General features: G+C 43.4%; 1 protein-coding gene across 2 annotated transcripts in view; it reads right to left on the bottom strand.

Annotated features, from left to right (window-relative positions):
* KCNH1 (potassium voltage-gated channel subfamily H member 1) overlaps positions 1-22124 on the bottom strand; it is a 441293-nt gene that overhangs the window by 417511 nt on the left and 1658 nt on the right.

Below are 22124 nucleotides of genomic sequence, written 5' to 3'. Positions count from 1 at the left end.
TTGTTTGTTTGTTTGTTTTTCTTCAATTTAAAAAGAGATTTTTATTGAAGTGAATACATTACATAGGTATAAGGTTACTGATATTTAAAATTAAAATTAATAACATGTTAGTTCTCTTATTGTTTTTTTTTCCATACGAGTCTTTTTTTTTAATTTTATTTAACTTTACAATATTGTATTAGTTTTGCCATATATCAAAATGAATCTGCCACAGGTATACATGTGTTCCCCATCCTGAACCCTCCTCCCTCCTCCCTCCCCATACCATCCCTCTGGGCCATCCCAGTGCACCAGCCCCAAGCATCCAGTATCATGCATCAAACCTGGACTGGCGACTCGTTTCATATATGATATTATACATATTTCAATGCCATTCTCCTAAATCATCCCACCCTCTCTCTCTCCCACAGAGTCCAAAAGACTGTTCTATACATCAGTGTCTCTTTTGCTGTCTCATATACCTGGGTTGGGAAGATCCCCTGGAGGAGGAAATGGCAACCCACTCCAGTACTACTGCCTGGGAAATCCCATGGACAGATGAGTCTGGCGGGCTACAGTTAATGGGGTCGCAAAGTGTCAGACATGACTTAGTACCTAACAACAACAACAACATTACTTTATTGAAAGAAGTGTCATGGACTTTATCATTTTACTCAAGAAAAACTAAGTCTCTAAGGACCCACTCAGTTATAGCAGGGTAGAGTTGGGGTTTGAACCTGCTCTGCTGCTGCTGCTGCTAAGTCGCCTCAGTCATGTCCGACTCTGTGCGACCCCATAGACGGCAGCCCACCAGGCTCCTGGATCCCTGGGATTCTCCAGGCAAGAACACTGGAGTGGGTTGCCATTTCCTTCTCCAGTGCATGAAAGTGAAAAGTCAAAGTGAAGTCACTCAGTCGTGTCCGACTCTTAGTGACCCCATGGACTTGCAGCCCACCAGGCTCCTCCGTCCATGGGATTTTCCAGGCAAGAGTACTGGAGTGGAGTGCCATTGCCTTCTTCGTGAACCTGCTCTATCTGACTTCAAGATCCATGTTTTTAATCATTACATTACATAGTCTCCTCCTTATTCCACTAAGTACTAAGATCAGACAATTTCTATGAAAAATCTTTGTAACACATTAGATTTATGTACCTTTCTGCTAAAATACTAAGTATAATGAGACATTTAATTGATGAGTTAACTATCATTACTGCCATCATATATTATGATTCTTCCTTGTGATACACAATGATGCCCACAGGAAATATTGACGTGGGTAGAACTAATTGCTCTTCTACTAAATGCTTCAGTTCTCCCGTCTATCTATTCAATGTTTTTCTCTTCCCTCACTTGCAAACTATCACTTCTTACTTTTTAATACTTAGTGTGCCATCCTATTTCTAGAACAGTCTTCTTTCCACACAATGATAGGAGAGGGGAGACGTTGTGCCCGGATCCCTTTTGAGACTCAGTGATGGGAGAGAATTCTACACTGGTGACTCAAAGGTGCTGATCCTGCCAGCACCTAGAAGGTTCCAGCTGCTCCACTTCTGCTGTAGTTGCCTAAGCAGATGGTTGTCACCGTGATGTCAGTGATGACCATGGAGATAAAGACCACACCTCATACTGTCCAAGCCTAAGATCAACCTGAGGGCTCAGCAAACTATCAGGGGTGAGCTACAGAGCCAGTGAGAGCCTCGATTAGATCAAGTTTTATACACACACACACACAGAGCATGCAGGGTTGGGGCAGAGCACCAAGTTCTATTCCATCAAAGACAGAACATAAGTCCTATGGGTAGAATGAGCGTCTAAACACTAATCAACTGAGTTACCTCCAAAAATGAAGTTGCTCGGTCGTGTCTAATTCTCTGCGACCCCATGGACTGTAGTCTGCCAGGCTTCTCTGTCCTTGGGATTTCCCAGGCAAGAAAACTGGAGTGGGTTGCTATTTCCTTCTCCAGGGGATCTTCCTGACCCAAGGATAGAACACGGGTCTCCCGCATTGCAGGCAGACTCTTTGCAATCTGAGGCACCAGGGAAGCTCAAGTTACCCCAAAAGACCACCTAAACTGGAAGAGTTTGAGATGCTAACTGGAAACTTCAGAGTCCTCCCAGAACTGATTTCCCCTTGCCAGTCAGTGTGGTGGGAGCCTGTGAGGGAACTAGAATCTGTTAAAATACAGAAGTGAACCTAGGTATGTCTGAGTAAATTTGCCATTGTGCCTCTAAAAGTATATCTGTCATAAGAATAGACAGGCTCAGAAACTTAGAATCTCCTGAAAAAACAAACATGCATAAATTCTGGTGCAAGGACTCCATGATAGCACTTTGCTAAGCCAAGGTTCCTTAATCCCTCTAGGAGGCTGGCTGTATTCCCACTGGTTAAGATGCCAAATAAGTGGGCTCTAAGGAAGTGATACAGGTCTTCTAGCCAAATGCAGAGATGTGCAATCCACATCCAACCATAAATGACTCTGGGATTACTTACCATTTTCCAAGCTCAATAAATGAAAATTTATTTTGAAGCCAAGCAAAACTTAATTGGGAAAGTAAGCCACTGCATGGAGAAAATATTAAAAATATATAATCTCCTGAGACTGCATCAGAATTGACCAGACCTGAGAAATTCCCTTGGCGGTCCACCAGTTAGGATGCTAGGCTCTCACTGTCGAGGGTCCAGGTTCAGGCCCTGGTGGGGGAACTAAGATCCCACAAGCTGCATGACATGGACAATCTCTCTCTCTCTCTTTCTCTCTCTCTCTCTCTCTCTCTCTCTCTCACACACACACACACACACACACACACACACACACACAGAACTGACCAGATCTGGATCTAAGAGATTTGGAGATTTTAAACTGAGAAATGTTAGGATATCTGACATTCTATATCTATGAAGACAGCATCATCACCATCAAGACCACATGTATTAATACTCACCCATGAGGTGCGCAGGGCACAAGTATTAACCAATTTTTATAGATCTTATGAAAGAGCTTAGGGGCTTCCCTGGTGGCTCAGCAGAAAAAAATTTGCCTGCCAATGCAGGATATGCAGGTTTGATGCCTGGGTCAGGAAGATCCCCTGGAGAAGGAAATGGCAATCCACTCCAGTATTTGTGCCCGGGAAATCCCATGGACAGAGGAGCCTGGCAGGCTACAGCCCTTGGGGTTGCAAAAGAGTCAGACACAACTTAGAGACTAAACAATAACATCAACAAAGAGAACTTAGCAAATCAAAGGAACTCTTCCTGTGTCACACGTCTAAGAGAGTAGGTGCTGTCTCATATCTAATACTCGAGTAGTCAAGGCTACCCAGAGAAACAGGAGCAATAGGAGATAGCAATAGGAGAGAGAGAGACAGAAAGACAGAGATTATAAGAACTGGCCCATGTGATTATGGATGCTGACAAGTTCCACGGTCTATAGTTGGCAAGCTAGAGACCCATGAGAGCCAATGGTATAGTTCCATTTCAAGTCTAAAGGCCTGAGAAGTAAGAGAATTGATGGTGTAAGTTCCAATCTGAAGGCTGCCAGGAGCAAGACCACAGAAGAGCCAATGTTTCTATTCAAACCCAAAGGCAAGGGGAAAAAAAACAATCTCCCAGCTCAAAATCAGTAAGGCATTCCCTCTTATTCAAGGGTGGGTCAGTCTTTTGCTCTATTCAAACCTTTAACTGATTGGATAAGGCCCACCCACATTAGGGAGAACAACCTGCTTTACTCGGTCTACTGACTTAAATGCTAAAGTCACCTAAAAACACCTTCAAAGAAACATCCACAATAATGTTTAACCATATATTTGGGCATCCCATCACCCAGTTGACACATAAAATTTACAGTCACAAGCACCAAAGCCAATGTTCTTCACTGTATACCATTCTGCAACAATCTTTAACAGAATCAGCAGAACCAGAGCTTACAAATTCTGAGACTCCCTCAGAGTCCTTGGAGGTACTCTGGGACTCTAGGTCTGGCAGAATACAGTGACTCTATAAAGCTGTATTTTAATAAAAGGCTTTTATAAAGGCAACACTTCTCCTTTTACACCTAGGCTTTCACTGAGGTGTCCACTCACCCCCAGAAAGAAATGTAATGAATACTTTTGCCTCCTTTCTCCATCTCCCTCACTTATATCTCTTATATCTCACTTATATCTCCCTATGTAGATTCATCAAGCTATCAGTAGGCATCTCAAGAGCAAGAGGCATCCACTGTGTGTCTTGGCCCCTCAAACTAGCCTGAGCCCAGTACGTAGGGAGAAGACAGAGCTTGAGTTAGAGCTACTTGTCTCCTCATAAGACACACATCCCACCTGTGATGGGTCCTGCCAGCCCCCTGCTCTATCAGCTCCAGATTTGTGACCTAGGAGAAGGTCAGTAACTCACAGCCTAGAAGCCAAAGCCTAGGCTTGAGGAGGGAGACAGATGGCACAGCCATGTTCTCCAATCTAGTTTAACAATAAAAAAGCTGATATTGTATTTTGACCTTCATCTGGCTCCTTCAGCCAGTCTCCAATGAGGATAAAATGGTCTTTGGTGGCTCAGACAGTAAAGAATCTGCCTGCAATGCAGAAGACCTGGGTTCAATCCCTGGGTAAGGAAGATCCCCTGGAGGAGGCATGGCAACCCACTCCAGTATTCTTGCCTGGAGAATCCCATGGGCAGAGGAGCTGACGGGCTACAGTCCATGGGGTCGCAAAGAGTCAGATACAACTGAGCGACTAAGCCACATACAACATACGAAAGGGATCAAACCCCTAATATCCCAAAGGGCACTGAGAGGTCATTTGCTTTCCTGCCTCCTGGCACTACTGAATCACACTGCTAAGAGTCTTTACAAACTCCCTACAAAGCAAGAGACAACACAGTCCCTTCCAGAACACCAACAGTGCCTTGCCAGACCTTTTCACTTTCTCTCTTCTTAAAAAAAAAATGATTTTTAGAAAGACCAGTCCTTTACCTGTGTCAGACTCTCAATTCTATGGTAGCTGGTACAGTCAAAGCATCACTATAAACAGCTGAGATTCTACTGGTGGCCCCTGATAAACCATGGCTCCTTGCACTCATGCTTTTCGTGTATGTGGAGGTGTGTGTGTGTGTGTGTGTGTGTGTGTGTGTGTGTGTTGTCATCGAATGCAACAACATGAATGAATCTCAAAAGCATGCTAAGAGAAAGAATCCAGCCTTTAAGGGTACACTCTGTATGATTCATATATATGACATGAGGGGTGAGGGCAAGGGAGAGTTGCAAGAGTACAGGGACCAAAATCAGATTCAGAGTTATCAGGGCCCTTGAGTTCATGCTTTTGTTTTGTCCCCTTGAATCTAGGCGAGTCTGTGACATGCTCTAACCAACACATTGCAATAGAATGGATGTCACTCCACTTCCATAAGCATTAAGGTCCAGCAGTTTCTGCTTCCATGCTCTTGGGAGCTCTGAGCTGCTATGGGAGAAGTCCAGCTACACTAGTGGAGAGGTCATATGGAGACCCTACAAGCAGAGGTCCCCTAGTGAGAAAGAAGCCCTGAAATGACATGTAGAAGCACCAAGGAGCCCAATCAACCCAATCAACAAACCCAATCAACAAAGAAAGCCAGTGGGAAGATGAGGGGTAAGTGCCACCTTATTAATTCACCCTCCCCAGCAATCCCTAGGTGCCCAGAGCACCATTTGCAAGACTAACACTGGAGACAACAACAAGTTGGGCTCAAATGGAAGTGTTGTCCCTGATGAGCTGTGCGGGTCAGTCACTTCAGCTCTGTGAGTCTCTGTGTGGGCAAGCTACAAGACTGCCATGCTTCTGGCAGCAATCAAATCTGATGCTCTAAGTCAGGGGTCCCCAGCCTCTGGGATCTACTAGCTGATGATCTGCGGTAGAGCTGATATAATAACAGAAATAAAGTGCACAATAAATGTGATGCGCTTGAATCATTCCAAAACCATCCCCCCTTCCCTGGTCCATGAAAGACTGTCTTCTGTGAAACCAGCCCCTGGTGCCTAAAAGGTTGGGGACCACTGCTCTACGTAACTGGATTCATAACAAAGAATGAGTCAGGTGACACCTCGGCCACCTGCAGGTCTCACACCCACGTGGAGTAATCAACCAGCCATCACCTTGAAATATCACTTCTCCAAATGATGGACTCTGTAGAGCCTGGGTCATTTTAAAAATAGTAGCAACCCCTCCCAAACCTGACTCAGTGGAAAGTGACACTCACATTTAGGTGAACCGTGTTGTACCAGCTTTTGTGAGTGGAATTGTCTGGATGTGAAGATAGGATATGACGTGCAATGGGCTTCCCAGGTGACGCTAGCGGTAAAGAACCTGCGTGTCAGGGCAGGAGCTGTAAAAGACGCGGGTTTGATCTCTAGGTCAGGAAGATCCCCTGGAGGCGGGCATGGCAACCCACTCCAGTATTCTTGCTAAGGAATCCCATGGACAGAGGAACCTAGTGGGCTATAGTCCACGGGGTCACAAAGAGTTGGACATGACTGAGCAATTTAGCATACATGCATGATGTGCAGTATTAATGTAAAAACATCCTGTCAGGGGATTTTACAGTAGCAATAAATCACATATCGGTGTTTCCATTTATATATACAGAAAATGCCTAAATGTGCCTTTGGAGTCAATAAAATCCAGATAAGACATATGCTTTTGACATATACATATGTATCTTGTGTGTGTGTCTGTGTGTATACACACACACATAGAGGTTTTTCAGGTAGAATGTGTAACTCCCCATCAGCCAGCCAGTGGCCCAGCTGAAGCCCCAAGCCTGCCTCCAAATTCCTATTTTCTGAACTGAGTCCCTCCCACACTGTTCAGTAAAACGTGGAGGTTCAGCCTGGCTGCCCTTGCCATGATTTATTCATTGCCTCTCATCTGAAATTTCCCAGTGTCTCCAGGTCTTTGATGCAAATCAACCCGGTTCTACAGCCTCCCTCAGATGCCTTTTTACTCCCTGAGGGTCTTTAGCTGGAAGACTGCATGCAATTAAATGTAAGGCTTCCTAAATTCAACCTTTCTCAGCCCACACACAGTTTTCCTCCAGTTGGTGGAATAAAACATCCTCTCAACATTGGAAAGCTCTCCTCCCCCAAGCATCAAGGCTTCTTCAGGGGATGGGTGATGAGCCAAGCCACGCTGCAGTCGTCAGGTGTGTCAAAAGCATCCCGAACCTACCATTTGCCCATAAAGCATAACACAGAGACACTCGAAAAGGAAATTATTAGAAAATTGCTTTTCATCATAATTACCACAAATAACAAAGGAGAAACCAACTAAAGCAATGACTTAGAAAAGTGACTCAGTTTGGGCAATTACACAGATAAAAGCTGCATTCAGCGAGCCACTCATACAAATTTATTGTTCTCCGCCAACACTGATTATTTAGAGAGCTACAGTAAATATTTCACCATATGCTTCTAATAACTCAGAATATTTTTCTTAGAAGAGAACACATCTTCAGGACACTCTTAACATTGTAGATTACTAAGGGTATCAGCACTCTGAGAGAAAGCAGGTTTGAGTAAAAATATTAATACATTTTTCTTCCTTTTAGAACAATAGAAGACTGAGATACATGATAAGGACAAAAGGCATGAAGCACTAGACAAAGACTGGGAAACAATGATTTTATTTGCCTGAACCTAAATAAAATCTATACCAGAAATTAATTTTTATAAAAACAAAAAACACCTAATCAAATGTAGGACTCAGGCTATCTGGGAGCTTCCCAAGTGGCTCAGTGATAAAGAATCTGCTTGCAATGCACAGGACATGTGGGTTGGATCCCTGGGTCAGGAAGATCTCCTAGAGTGGGAAATGGTAACCCACTTGTAGTATTCTTGCCTGGAGAATCCCATGGACAGCAGAGCCTGGCGGGCTACCATTCATGGGGCTGCAAAGAGTTGGACACCACTGAGCATGCATGCAGGATATTTGCCCATCGTAGTTCCTTTCCTACAGATATCCAATCAATCGATTAATTTAAAAGAAAACCAACTTCACCTGACAATACCCATTTCCTTTTCTCTTACTTTCTCCAAGCACTTGACATCATTGACAGGTTAGGCGCCTAGATGTTTGCTCATTATCTGCCTCCCCAGTAGAATGCAAGCTTCATGAGAGCAAGAGCCTGTTCTTCCTTTCCCACTGAATCTCCAACATCTAGAACATCACCTTAACACATAGGAGATAGTACAGAATGATTGTTTGATGAATGAATGAATGAATGAATGCACTTAGACCAGTACCAGACATAGCCTGATGTTACCCATTTCATTGTTTTCACCACCTTATTAACTCACATGAATTGCAATTTTCCCTAGATTGTCTATGAAATATCAGTAGCCCAAAAAAGTTCTCGACTCAATTAGAAATGACAACTGATCTTTATACTCTCTTTGGGCACTAGTCATCTTTTACCTACAGCTAGTAGATGATTTTGCTGCTTGTATATTATGATATGTCAACAACAATGTTCATAATATAGTTAAGGCCTGGCTTAAGCAACATTGTGAAGCAGATTAAGTTCGGGATACTTCATCCCCTCTTTCTGTACTTTTCTCTCTTTTCTGAGCTTTCTGTTACTTAAGTCAATTTATTTCTCCTATTGTGGAAAAAGAGTTGTCTTATAAACAAATTCAGAGTTTTCTGTTAGTTATTTAAAGTACTGTCTCTCTCAGTATGTTTGAATTTAAGACAGGACAATAGAGATAGAATAATTCTTAACCTGATGCTCAGAATCTGTAACTTTTGGAAACTGTTACCCTGTGGTGGGTAGGGGAGGCAGACAGGGATGGGTCTTTCCATCGCACCTGAAGTGACATTAATGGGGGGACTTTGGCCCACGATAGTTAGTTACAAAGAGCTGGACACGATTTAGCAGCGGAACAACAACAGCAAGTTAGTGGCTTAGACTGCCTCGTCTTCACTTACAGGCGCACTCCTTCTGAACCGAGCATGAGAGGGCAGAGGACGCTGATAGGCCCCAATAACTCCAAAGTGCTTTCCAATGAGTGCTTTCACTCTTTCATATAAAACTCATGCAGTGAAAACAGCATGGGATTGTGAGTAGAAAGGTCCTGCCTCCCATTAAGAAACACTAATATTTCAGTGCACAGGGCCTCAGTCACACACGCATGGGATATGATTGCTAAATAAATAAATTGATAAAATTTTAAAATAAAACAGACAGATCAAAAGATTTGGTAATATTTACGAGAAAGGAGTACTCTTGCCTGGCAAATCCCATGGATGGAGGAGCCTGGTGGGCTGCAGTCCATGGGGTCGCTAAGAGTCGGGCACGACTGAGCGACTTCACTTTCACTTTTCACTTTCATGCATTGGAGAAGGAAATGGCAACCCACTCCAGTGTTCTTGCCTGGAGAATCCTAGGGACAGGGGAGCCTGGTGGGCTGCCGTCTACAGGGTCACACAGAGTCAGACATGACTGAAATGACTTAGCAGCAGCAGCAGGAGAAAGGAGAGGAAGGGATGCGAAGAAGCAAAGTCAGTATGTACAGTTAAAGCCTTAATATCAGCAAAAGTCATTCTGTGGCTGTATTGCAGTTTCTCAGCAATAAAATTCCATGAAAATGACTCTTCTAAATTGTCAAGGGCCCAATCTTTGCACTACACGAACCAAACTCCTAAGAGATTCAATAGTTGTTTGTTTTGTCTCTGGTTTTAATATCCTACAGTAATACATTTTGATTAAGTCAGTAAATTACAATGGGGAAAGAGATATCAATTTCAAAAGCAAACTCAGACACTTCATACTGGATGGTTACGCCTAAGCACATGGTTTCCAAAGTCTGACTTCCATCTTCACTCAGCATCAAATTAAAGGGTTTTAAAACAATAAAAAATACATGAATCCCTTTCACAAGCAGGATGGAAGTGAATGAGGATATACATGAAATAGTTTCAGAAACACAGACTTTTTCATTACTCAATGATATATTTTACTTAATAAATAAGAGGTCAATGATATGTTGAATAACTGCTAAGAAATATTTATCTGTGTGATCAATTGCTTAAAAAGTGGTGCAATAAATTAATCAGTCAGGTGCTTTATTCTCATTTTTATAGTCATAATAATTTCTTAATGCACATCTGAACATAATATATGCACTTTAAACAAAACAACTAGACCATCACTGAGGAACACAAAAATTTGATTTCCAGAACTAAAAAAAAAAAAAAAACTGTCTCAAAGTAAGCAATATAAAAATATTGAATGGCACAGAAAAAGATTTTTTTTTAATTTTAGAAAAAGATTTTTTGAGTTAGTTTTACATTTGCCTCCTGTGTTATTTTACTACTTTCATGGCAAATGGCTCAGTGTGGACAGAGTATAGCATCAGCGTGAATGGAAGAAATCTCAGAGCAGCTAACTTTATTATTTTTTTTTGCATTTTTTTTATTTTATTTTATTTTTAAACTTTACAATATTGTGTTAGTTTTGCCAAATATCGAAATGAATCCGCCACAGGCATACACGTGTTCCCCATCCTGAACCCTCCTCCCTCCTCCCTTCCCATACCATCCCTCTGGGTCGTCCCAGTGCACCAGCCCCAAGCTTCCAGTATCGTGCACTGAACCAGGACTGGCGACTTGTTTCATACATGATATTATACATGTTTCAATGCCATTATCCCAAATCTTCCCACCCTCTCCCTCTGAGTATCCACTTTGTCCTAGGCATGATAGGAGTACAGGGGACACTTCTGTACACTGGAAAGCTCTGCTCAACTTCCCTGCTTAATCTGTATCTGTAATATCACATAACTCTACATGCTGCTCCTCTATCCAAGACCCAGACACAGCAGACTATGCTAGCAGAGAACAAGCGGCTGAACAACCCACAGGCAGGGCTGGACCAACAGATTCTCCCTCCAGAACAAAAACCAAGACACTGAAGCTGAGAGGTTGGCAGAGCTGACCACATGTATGCTGGTGAGTGGGCGGAGAAAGGCTGTCCTGGGAGAGAAATGGGAACCTCAGCCAGGTACATGGAAGGCAGTCAGTGAGGCAACACGAGGGGAGAACTGCACACACAGACAGACCGGGTAGAGACAGATAAATTGAGGCAGAGACTACAGACAAAGACGGACAGCAACAGGGAGAGATGGAGAGAGATGACAGAGACTGATCAAGACAGGTGGCAGCAACAGAGTCGGACAACAGAGACGATCAGTGGCAGGCAGCAACTCACAGAGACGATCAGGGAGAGAGATGGGGAAAGGAGAAAAGACAGGGTGCGAACAGAGGGGCATGGAGCAGGGGTGAGGGGCAAAGGGAGCCAACACAGAATGAGCCGGAACTGAAGAGCAAGCAGCCCCAAGCTAGAGACCCACAGACACATCTAGAGAGACAGTGAGGAGAGAGCTCAAAGCCCTCAGAGTTGGTACAGGAAAGATAGATTAAGGGCCAGAGAGAGATACAGAGAAGAAAACCAGAACATTCCAAGAGAAGGCACTGCTGGAGACAAGTGAGAGGCAGGCATTGAGAAGCTAGGAGAGAGAATGACAAAGTTAATTCCTGTATCGGGACCCAGGGAACAGGGGCCACCCCAGCGGCCCATGTCACAGATCTCAACCTAAGTCAGCCTCCAGTGATGGAAACAGCTCACTGTGACACTGGCCACAGTTCTCCAACTCGGCCAGAGCTGGCTCACCTGACCCTAGAAAATAGGACCAGCCAGCCTTAAAAGGAAATCTCCAACCCGCCAGCCAAACATGCTCTGGGTCTGAGATGCCTCTCCTAATGCTCTATAAAATTCACTCCTGGGCTTCCCTGGTGGCTCAGTGGTAAAGAATCCACCTGCCAGTGCAGGGGACATGGGTTCCATCCCTGGTCTGGGAAGATCCCACATGCAAAGCAGCTAAACCCATTCACCACAACTATTGAGCCTGTGCTCTAGAGCACGAGAATTGCAACTGCTGAAGCCCACGTGTGCCCTGGAGGGCTCAGCAACAAGAGAAGCCACCGCAATGAGAAGCCTGCACACCGCAAGTACAGAGTAGCCCCTGCTCCCCACAACTCGAGAAAAGCCTGCACGGCAATGAAGACCCCGTGTGTCAGTCGCTCAGTCACGTCTGACTCTGCGAATCCATGGACTGTAGCCTACCAGGCTCCTCTATCCATGGGATTTTTCAGGCAAGAAGACCAGAGTGGGTTGCCATTCCCTTCTCCAGGTGAGGACCCAGTACAGCCAATAAATAAAATCAATAAAAAAAGAAAAACCTCGCTCCTGCCCCAAATCCCTTGGAAAGCATATTCTTCCACCACAGGTGAGCCCTGCACTCCCACAGTCCATGGATTGTTTTCCCTTAAAGGACATCAACATCATTACTAATTTGCTTTAGCTTCATCATTTGACAAGAGTAACAGAGAAAAGCGGCACAGTGAATGAAGTCAGGCAGGAGCACAACCCCTGAATGACCTAGCCAGGTGGGAAAAGTATCAAAGGGGATTTTAGCTGACAGAAGAATGACTAAAAATTAGAACCTCCTCCATCTTTAAAAACTATCAGCTATCATTTCAAAGTGGCAGATCAAGAACATGTATTTACTTCCTCATCCTTGAATGATGGCTGGAAAATTCAAAGGGATATTCCCACAACATCAACGGGAAGGGTCACCAGTAGGCAAGAGCTAAGTTTCTGGAAGATGAAGGACAAGTGGAGGATGAAATGCAGCAGAGGAAGCCATGATTTTAAGATTCCAAAGGGATTTGGACAAGGAAGGGGCTAATGAGAACTGTTAGCTACTATCTAAGGCAGGAATGGGATTTGAGCAAAAACTGGGAAACCAATAGAAAGTCAATAGAGAAAAAGTCCACTCACCCTCCGACACATACCTCCATCCAAACACCCTGGCAGCCATGCCTCTACCTCTCAAGTAAAGAAACACATGGGGCTGGCTCAGAAGCAGTAGTCTGCCAACTGCAACATCCATCAGAAGTGCCTGGAGAACTCAGTAAAACACAGATAACAAGGCCCCATCCCCTGAGTTTTTGATTCACTACATATAAGGTTGTTGTTATAATTGCTAAGTCATGTCCAACTCCTTTGTGACTGCATGAAGCACAGCCCACTAGGCTCCCCTGTCCATGGGATTCTCCCGACAAGAACACTGGAGTGGGTTGCCATTTCCTTCTCCAGGGGATCTTCCCAACCCAGGAATCAAACCCACGTGTCTTGCATTGGCAGGCAGATTCTTCACCACTGAGCCATCAGAAATAAGATTTGCCCCAAGAATTTGCATTCCTATCAAGTTCCTAGAGGTTCTACCACTAGAAATTAAATGAAGGCAATTTTACTTAATCTCTTTTTTAAACCTCAGTTTCTGCAGTAGTAAAACGGAATAGTGAGAGTGCTCACAGGACAGTCTTAGTGAGATCAGAGATGATACGTGTGCAATCTTTGGCACACTGCCAGGCACACATATGAGAAAGGTTTTTTAATTTGCCCAAGTCATGGTTATAACCAGTGATTATAATTGATGCTTTTAACAAGTATTTGCTTGCTTCTAATGTTTTTTGAATTCTGAGAATTTGAAAAGTGGAAAAAGATGGAAAAAGAACATGAAAATATTTCATTAAGCCTGTAGGTGACCAAGTTGTTGAGCTGCAAAGCAAGGACAGGTGCATGCTACCTTCACCAGGCAGAACACAGGTATTTTTCGTTCTGTTGAAGAGAAGAACCTGAATTCATACCTTCTCACCAAGGTCATGCCCACGACTGATACTGGTCTGGACAACAGGCTACTGAGAAGGTACTTGTCCAGGGAATGGGTAACAGGTTCTATGGTCAGAGTCCTGGCAGGTAAATAATGACACATTTAAGCGTGTAATTAGAAGAGGATTTAATCAAGGAACTATTAAGAAAAGCATGGGTCAGGTGGTAAACCAACTCTCTTGAGAAGAAAAAGCTCTGATTTATATCATTTGACAATTTCTGAGGGGTAAATATTCCCACATGGCAGAGTTCAAGCTACCAAGTTCCCTGAACTAGGAATACAGAAAAGATGAGCATAACCACATCTTGAGAGATAGTATTGATACCAGCCAGCTACACCTGCCCCAGCATACCATGGGGGAAAAACTCAGGGACAGTGCAGGACCCCCAGCATTAGTAACCTTTGCAAACTGCAAGGTTTAGCCAAACCCAAAGAGAGTGATGGAGAAGGCAATGGCACCCCACTCCAGTACTCTTGCCTAGAAACTCCCATGGACGGAGGAGCCTGGTAGGCTGCAGTCCATGGGGTCGCTAAGAGTTGGACACGACTGAATGACTTCACTTTCACTTTTCACTTTCCTGCATTGGAGAAGGAAATGGCAACCCACTCCAGTGTTCTTGCCTGGAGAATCCCAGGGACGGGGGAGCCTGTTGGGCTGCCATCTATAGGGTCGCACAGAGTCGGACACGACTGAAGCGACTTAGCAGTAGCAGCAAAGAGAGTGAGCTGCAGATGTAACCTTTAATCAAAGTAAAACAGATAGGCTACAATGATGACCTTGCAGGGAGGAAACTAGAGAATAAATACTACAATCTCCCCCTCCTCCTTCCCCATCTCACGGTGGTATGAAGCCAGCCAGCAGTCAGGAAGCAAGGGAGCCTACAGACATAATCCACATAGGTCACCCTCCCAGGATGCAGAGCAGGTTACAGAAGAAAAAAGACTGGCCCAGCAATAAAGAATCTGCTTGCCAATGCAGGAGATGCGACAAACACAGGTGTGATCCCTGGGTTGGGAAGATCCCCTGGAGTAGGAAATGGCAACCCACTCCAGTATGCTTGCCTGGAAAATCCCATGGACAGAGGAGCCTGGTGGCTACAGTCCTTGGGGTTGCAAAGAGTCAAACACGACTGAGCACAACAGAAGATAAAGCAGTACACTGGCCCTTGTAGGTGGTCAAAGCACAACCTTAAAGATTGCAGCATAGAATGCTAATCAATTCGGTCCCAATAATGCTGAGAGTAAACAAAAATAAAGAAAATCAAAACATAAAAATCCATGTAGATGAAGTAAATATATTTTCTTCGCCAGTTATAAAGCTCTAGTCTAAATACGCTTTCCAAATTCATTCTTAATAGAATCTGAAGTTAAGTGGTAGATAAATATTGGTAAAATTTGTCCAAATAGTATCATCTTTCAGATGCTAATTCCAGCACTCTGAGAACGCTGGTGGCGGGTTCCTACATCACTGCTGTAAGGAAAGAAGGAAGTAACTAGAGGCCATTTCTCTTCTTTATAAAAGTTCCTGAACTGTGGTGCTGGAGAAGACTCTTGAGAGTCCCTTGGACTGCAAGGAGATCACACCAGTCAATCCTAAAGGAAATCAGTCCTGACTATTCATTGGAAGGACTGATGCTGAAACTCCAATACTTTGGCCACCTGATTCAAAGAATTGACTCATTGGAAAAGACCCTAATACCGGGAAAGACTGAAGGCAGGAGAAGGGGATGACAGAGGATGGGATGGTTTGATCATCTACTCAAATAGACATGAGTTTGAGCAAGTTCCAGGAGTTGGTGAAGAACAGGGAAGCCTGGTGTGCTGACCATGGGGTCACAAACAGTAGGACACGACTGAGGAAATGAACTGAACTGATGTCACCAAGACCCTTTAAAAAGCTATGAGGAATGGGAGCCTTGAGGCACTCTCATTTAATAATTAACATTAATAATTACAAGATTAACTCAATTTCAGAACATCAGTTTTATGCAACATAAGACTAATAGAAAGAGCTGTCATTTTAATTGATAGAATGAACAATCTTAGGATGAGTAAGCAAACAGATTCTGATTAGTGGCATAATTCTCTAGTACCTAATCAAAAGAGCTGTAAGTAGTTTTTTTCCTCAGCAGCCACACAGGACTGTTAGAATAGAGACCATGAGAACTGAGGGAGACGCCAAAGTTGGCCAGACTGCAATCTGTTCAGCAAGACTGTACTTGCACAGAGAGCAGCCAGGGCATCAGACAAAGCCCAACATCTAAGACAGGCTGGAATCGCACAGCAGCGGGTGAGCAACCCGAGACCACATGCCAAAGAGGACAGTGCAATGGGACATCCCAGAGGAGGGAGAGGCTATTAAGAAAACTTCCACCACATCAAAACAAAGCTTCATACATCCTGCAGTTGTCCCCTTTAAATTGACGTAAGGGACCTGGGCATCCCATATCCAATCTCACAAAAAAAGAATGAGCTATAAAATCTAAGAATAAGTTTGGGTGAGACGTTTATAATGGAAAAAATGTGTGGTAAGTACTGAGTCGGCATAGCATCTCTTAAATCTTTGCTGAGGTTTGCAACGCATGTTGGTCTTCATCCCTCTGCAATGAGCCGCAGCGTCACAAACATCACGCACATTTTGGGAGTCCCAGGCTCAAGCACAGCATCACGCACAGAGGGGGCCCACCACGTCTATGAAACTGAGCTGGAGGCTAGTCTTAGCTTTTCAGTCTGTCTTTGAGTTTTGATTCCTCCATGATAGCACTGCCCCCACTTCAGTCACTTTCTTTCTTTCCCTAAAACAAACATGTCATTCACCTCCTAGTCCCTTCTCACTTTCAGCCTGAATTCTTACATATGTCCCCGGAGTTTTTCCATTTGAGAAAATGAGTCTCTCACACACACACTTGCATGTGTCCTTTGCACACAATTCTCACTGTGCGAGTCTTTCGTATAATTTACCATCATGGTGCGGGAGTTCACACTACAGGAATATTTAAACACAGAGTAGATAGCGAGAGCTGGACAATGAAAAGAAGGCTGAGTACTGAAGGACTGACACTTTTGAACTGTGGTATTAGAGAAGACTCTTGAGAGTCCGTTGGACTGCAAGGAGATCAAACCAGTCAAGCCTAAAGAAAATCAACCCTGAATATTCATTGGAAGGACTGATGCTGAAGCTGAAACTCCAATACTTGGCCACCTGATGCGAAGAACTAACTCATTGGAAAAGACTCTGATGCTGGGAAAGACTGATGGCTGGAGGAGAAGGGGACAACAGAGGATGAGATGGTTGGATGGCATCACTGACTCAATGGACATGAGTTTAAGTAAGCTTCAAGAGAGGGTGAGGGACAGGGAGGCCTGGCGTGCTGCAGTCCATGGGGTCACAAAGAGTCAGACACGACTGAACAACTGAACAACAAGAAGATAGTGAAACCTCCCAAAGGACAAGGGCAAGTTTTGTTTTCATTTCATTTTGATCACGTGCTCACCATTAACATGACCCTGAGTGACCCTGCTTTATTGGTTACTAGATTGGGCAGTGCCATTATTAAAGGATAAAATAGCATGTGTCGACAAGGGTGTGCTGTGGAGTGCTGAAAACTCTCATACACTGCTGGAGGGAGTGAAAAATGATACAAGCCCTTTGGAAAACTGTTTAGCAGCATCTGCCACAGTTAAACAGAGGCATCCTATGTACACGCTCAATTTACGCCCAAAAGACATGAAAAATATTTGTAGCAGCATTAACAGCAAAAGTCTGCAAACAACTCACACGTGGTTGGAGGAGGTCAGTGAGAGGATGTGACCGCTAGCTGACCATTGAGCTGGACCCAAACAATCAGAGGCGCCTCACTCCTCCCCTGTCCTTGGGATGTACATTCTGCCCACTGCTCCCACAGTAGGAGCCATCCCAAGGAGAGAGGAGGGTGTTGTTGAGACCTTCTAGACCAGCAGTCCCCAACCTTTTCGGCACCAGGGACTGATTTCATAGAAGACAATTTTTCTACAGGTGGAGGGGGGATGGTTTCAGGATGATTTAAGCGTATTACATTTATTGTGCACTTTATTTCAATTACTACATCAGCTCCACCTCAGATCATCAGGCATCAGATCCCAAAGGTTCGGGACCCCTGATCTGAGTGAATATGTGACTGAATCCAGTAAAGGCCTCTTTTTAACGTTTAAGTTTTGGCAGGTGGGTGTGGAGATCTACTCACATTGCAGTGCCCAAGACAAACCCAATGAGTTCCCTCACTTATTAAAGCTGCCACCTACCAGTCGAGAGTGGGCTGTCTCTTTCTTCCACCTCTCCTTGCCCTCCCTATAAGGGGGGTGTCCATCAAAGTAGAATGGATAAATACAATGCATAGTGTGGTCATTCCATAAAGTGCTATATAGCAGTGAAAAATGAACAATGAAAGCACATGCAACAGCAGCACGGAGGAGTCATCAGCTGATGAAGGATCCATGCTGCACGTCCCATGCATATAAAGCTCAAAACAGACAAAGTGAACTAGTGTTCGGGAATGCAAAACAAGTGAAATTATGGGGCAGAATATGAAGAAATTATGGTCACCATGAACTCAGGAGATATCTCCCTTTGGGAAGTAATGAACACGGGAACAGGAAGGTCCCAGGAGTCCTGGAGTGCTGGCAAGATCTCACTAAGGTGGTGACAGAACATTATAGAAATGTATTAATCTACACACGGTGATTTCATGTGCATTTTTATTATTTTAAAACAAACCAAAAAAAAGTTTTAAAAAAACAAGGAAGAGGGGAACTTCCCTGGTGGCACAGTGGATGAGAATTTGCCTGCCAATGCAGGGGACCCAGGTTCAATCCCTTGTCCAGGAAGATCCCACATGCCACAGAGCAACTAAAGCCCGTGAGCCACAACTACTGAGCCCGCGTGCATAGAGCCCGCGCTCCACAAGAGAGGCCGCTGGAATGAGAAGCCCACACACTGCAGCTTCTTTGAACAAATAACTAAAGTATATTTTAAACGTTTGTTTACAAGCCATTAACTATCTAACCAAAAATAAAGAGGCAGGGAAGAAACAGGGAGCTTCAAGGTAATGTCGAAGAAACCACTGCCAAATGGAGTCCAATCATCAGTGAAGAGTTAGTGTTGGAAAGAACGAAGCCAAAGAGTCCATTTATCACAATGTTCCTCAAAGGCTTCTATTCTTTTATGATAGATTATTAAAATATATGGATTTCATAAAAGTCAGGGAGTTTGGAAAACTTGTTGCCTTACATTAAATCAGAGGCTCCGTCTTCTCAATCTCCCAGCTACTGTCAGCCAATAGATTAAACCTGTGAGTCTTTCAGAGAAAGCGAACTGAGCCAAGGTTGAGGATTATCTTCGAACATATTACAAGGGAAAAAAAAAACCAACAACAGTTCTGTTGAACTGGTAATAATTCAGATTACCACCTACTCTGTGTTCAGAGCAATATGGGACTTTAATCAGTTTTCTGTTTCATAAATATTCCCATGGCTCAACACTTTCTGAGGAGACGCAACATTACCCATGGCTCTCATCCTGTTTGCTAAGTACCTACATCAACAACCTGAACCAACTTAACGCCGTACAAAAACACAGCTGATTTAGCAATCTGTAAATTATACATGTACATAAATCTGTACCCAAATGTGTCATGTTTCACTCCTGCTAACATGCATGGGTTCTTAACTGGCACCTACAATTGTTTGATATAGGTTTACGAACACTAAAACATATGTTCTGCCTAGAATGGGACCATTTAGGGTAATATTTTTGTAGTTTCCTGGCACTGAGATCTGACAGCCTCCCTAAGACAGATCTATTTGCTTCAGCAAGGATTCTGACAGTAAGTGCTACAGATTTAAGCAACCATCAAAAAATATTCTGGAACAACACTTTTCAAGCATGAATATCAAGAGAAACAGGCTGGCTTTGCCTAAGTGGCCACAAAGTCAGTAGAAGGATCTGAAATGATGATAGTCAAAATCAAATCCAATCCGGGGCGCTAATTATGCCCTCTGACTACTTACAGCTAAGCAAAAAAAAAAAAAAAAAAAAACAGGTAATTTCTTTCAAATGGTTTCAGGGGATATATAAAAGAAAATTAAACTAGATTTAAGTCCCACCAAGACCAGGAATCTTTTAAACTTTTTTAGAAATAAAATGTCAGATCTAAATAAGAGTTGTAGCCAGGAAACACTGTGGAATTAGAGCCGGGTCCTGGGACCCAGACTCACTAGAATGTAACTTACTAAAGGTAAAGAGGATCTCCTGCTTTCTACTATATCCCCAGCATTCAATAAATATGCTCAATAAATCTTTGTTGAATGAACAAACCAGTAACAACTGCTGACTAGTCCCTGAGCTGCCTCTTACTAAATGTAGGTAAATGACTTAACCTGAAGATCCTTAATCCCTGAATTTCTAAAATGGAGACTCTGCACCTCCTTTGCTGGCTTATGAGAATCAAAGGTGATATTCCATGGAAAGTGACTTAATACTTTACAAAAGGCACAGAGAGAGAGAGAGAGAGAGTGTGTGTTACCCCACCTGTGACTCCAACTAAACCACTGACAAAGGTGAAAACACTGCCCTTCCTTGAAACAGAATTAGCTTGTCCTTTGCCCTATGATTCTGCTTGGATGTGGCAGCATGGCTGTTAGCCAAAATAGATGCTGTTCTTGTTGTTGTAACATTTTATTTAATCTCCACTGGGAAATTGTGCTTCTCTAGAGAATGGTAATACAAGGAAGGTCATTTCAAGGTAGAGTATAAGAAGCATGACACGGGGGTCAAAGGGCTTAGGGGTTCATCAGTTCTGCCCTTAAATCTTTGAGAAAATCCACTTGCTTTTGTTTCTTTATACCACGTTACGGAAGGAGAGGTAGACAACAAAGCATCTAAGGCCTGTCTCAGTTCTATTTTCCAGATACCAGATATTCAAATGCCCCAGAACAAAGCCAGTTCTATTATCCATTAGCACATAATGAGAGATTTTTTTAAAGGATGATGAAAACAGTTCTACAAGCTAAGTCACAATGGCTGGAGAAACAATGAAGCTATAAGAAAGATGAATGATTCCTTCTAGAGCTGCCTCAGGCACTGTCTGCCTGCCACTTCCAATAAGTCACTTAACATTCCTGGGACTCAGTATTTTGATCTGTAAAAGAGGAACAATAATACTGCATAGGACCACTGGGAGAAAATACCTAAGAAAATTATCAAAAAGTACTATTTTAAGGTAAATGCTATTTAAACAATTTCATGCCCCCCTCCCAAAAAGGCTGGTGGATTCTAGGAGGAGACAATCAATATTTTTAAATAGATTTTTTCCATCACAGTAAAATAACATGATGCTGGTAGATACTGTGATACTTCCAAGAGTCCAGATTGTTTTTCCTATTTGGGCTCAGGAAATACGAAGACAGGGGTCACTAAAAACTGAAATCTCACAACCTTGAAACAGTAGATCATTTTAAATGTTCATCCGTCTTTCCTCCCAAGATGTTTTGGTTTCGTTGTTGATGTTGTTTTGGTTGGTTGGTTAATTGAAGTCAAGCTGTTGGAATTGGAGCTGAAATTAAAGTGCCAGCGCTGACAACATTGCCTGCTACTTATTCTATTAACATTCCATGTCTGCTTACAGAGGGGAGGAAGCGCCTAGAAGATCAACTGAATCAGAAAGTGTCCTGCCTTCTCAGTTCCAGGAGTTTTTGTAATCGTGTCAACTCCAGAATTCGTATCTTTTTTTTTGTCATTTTACTGTGGTTATTAGCTCCATGATTCTTCACTTCCTCCTATAAGCCTAAGGAACCTTGTGATTGTCACTTTTAAGATTCTCTTACCACTCTCTCCACTCAAAAACATGGTAAGGTATATATTAGATATAGTTTTCCCTCATATTTAAAGGGCGCTACCTCTTCACCAAAAAAATGCAGTTGTCATTGATTCTTATGAGAAAGTTGATGTCACTGTCAATGGGATCCTCAAATAGCACGACTCCCTTGATAACCCACAACAGGCCAATAACAACAGCAATCACAGCAAATTAACTCTTAAACAGCGATTTTACTTAAAGAGCCATGATCATCTGCAGCTTTTTCACAGCCGAAGAGTTCATTGTGGCTGTTCACATAGTAATTAGCATTCCCTTCTCTCCTCAGGTAATGGCTGGGACTCTGTTAGAAAGCCACCTTAGTTTGAGGAAGCCCTTGAAAGGAAAAGGGCTTCCCTTGTCGCTCAGCTGGTAAAGAATCCACCTGCAATGCAGGAGACCTGGGTTTGATCCCTGGGTTGGGAAGATCCCCTGGCGAAGGGAAAGCCTACCCACTCCAGTATACTGGCCCGGAGAATTCCATAGACTGTGTAGACC

This window comes from Bos taurus, chromosome 16 (genome assembly GCF_002263795.3).
Source record: "Bos taurus isolate L1 Dominette 01449 registration number 42190680 breed Hereford chromosome 16, ARS-UCD2.0, whole genome shotgun sequence".
Lineage (NCBI taxonomy): Eukaryota > Metazoa > Chordata > Mammalia > Artiodactyla > Bovidae > Bos > Bos taurus.
Note: the sequence above shows the minus strand (reverse complement) of the source record. Positions and strands in the feature narration are given on the sequence as shown.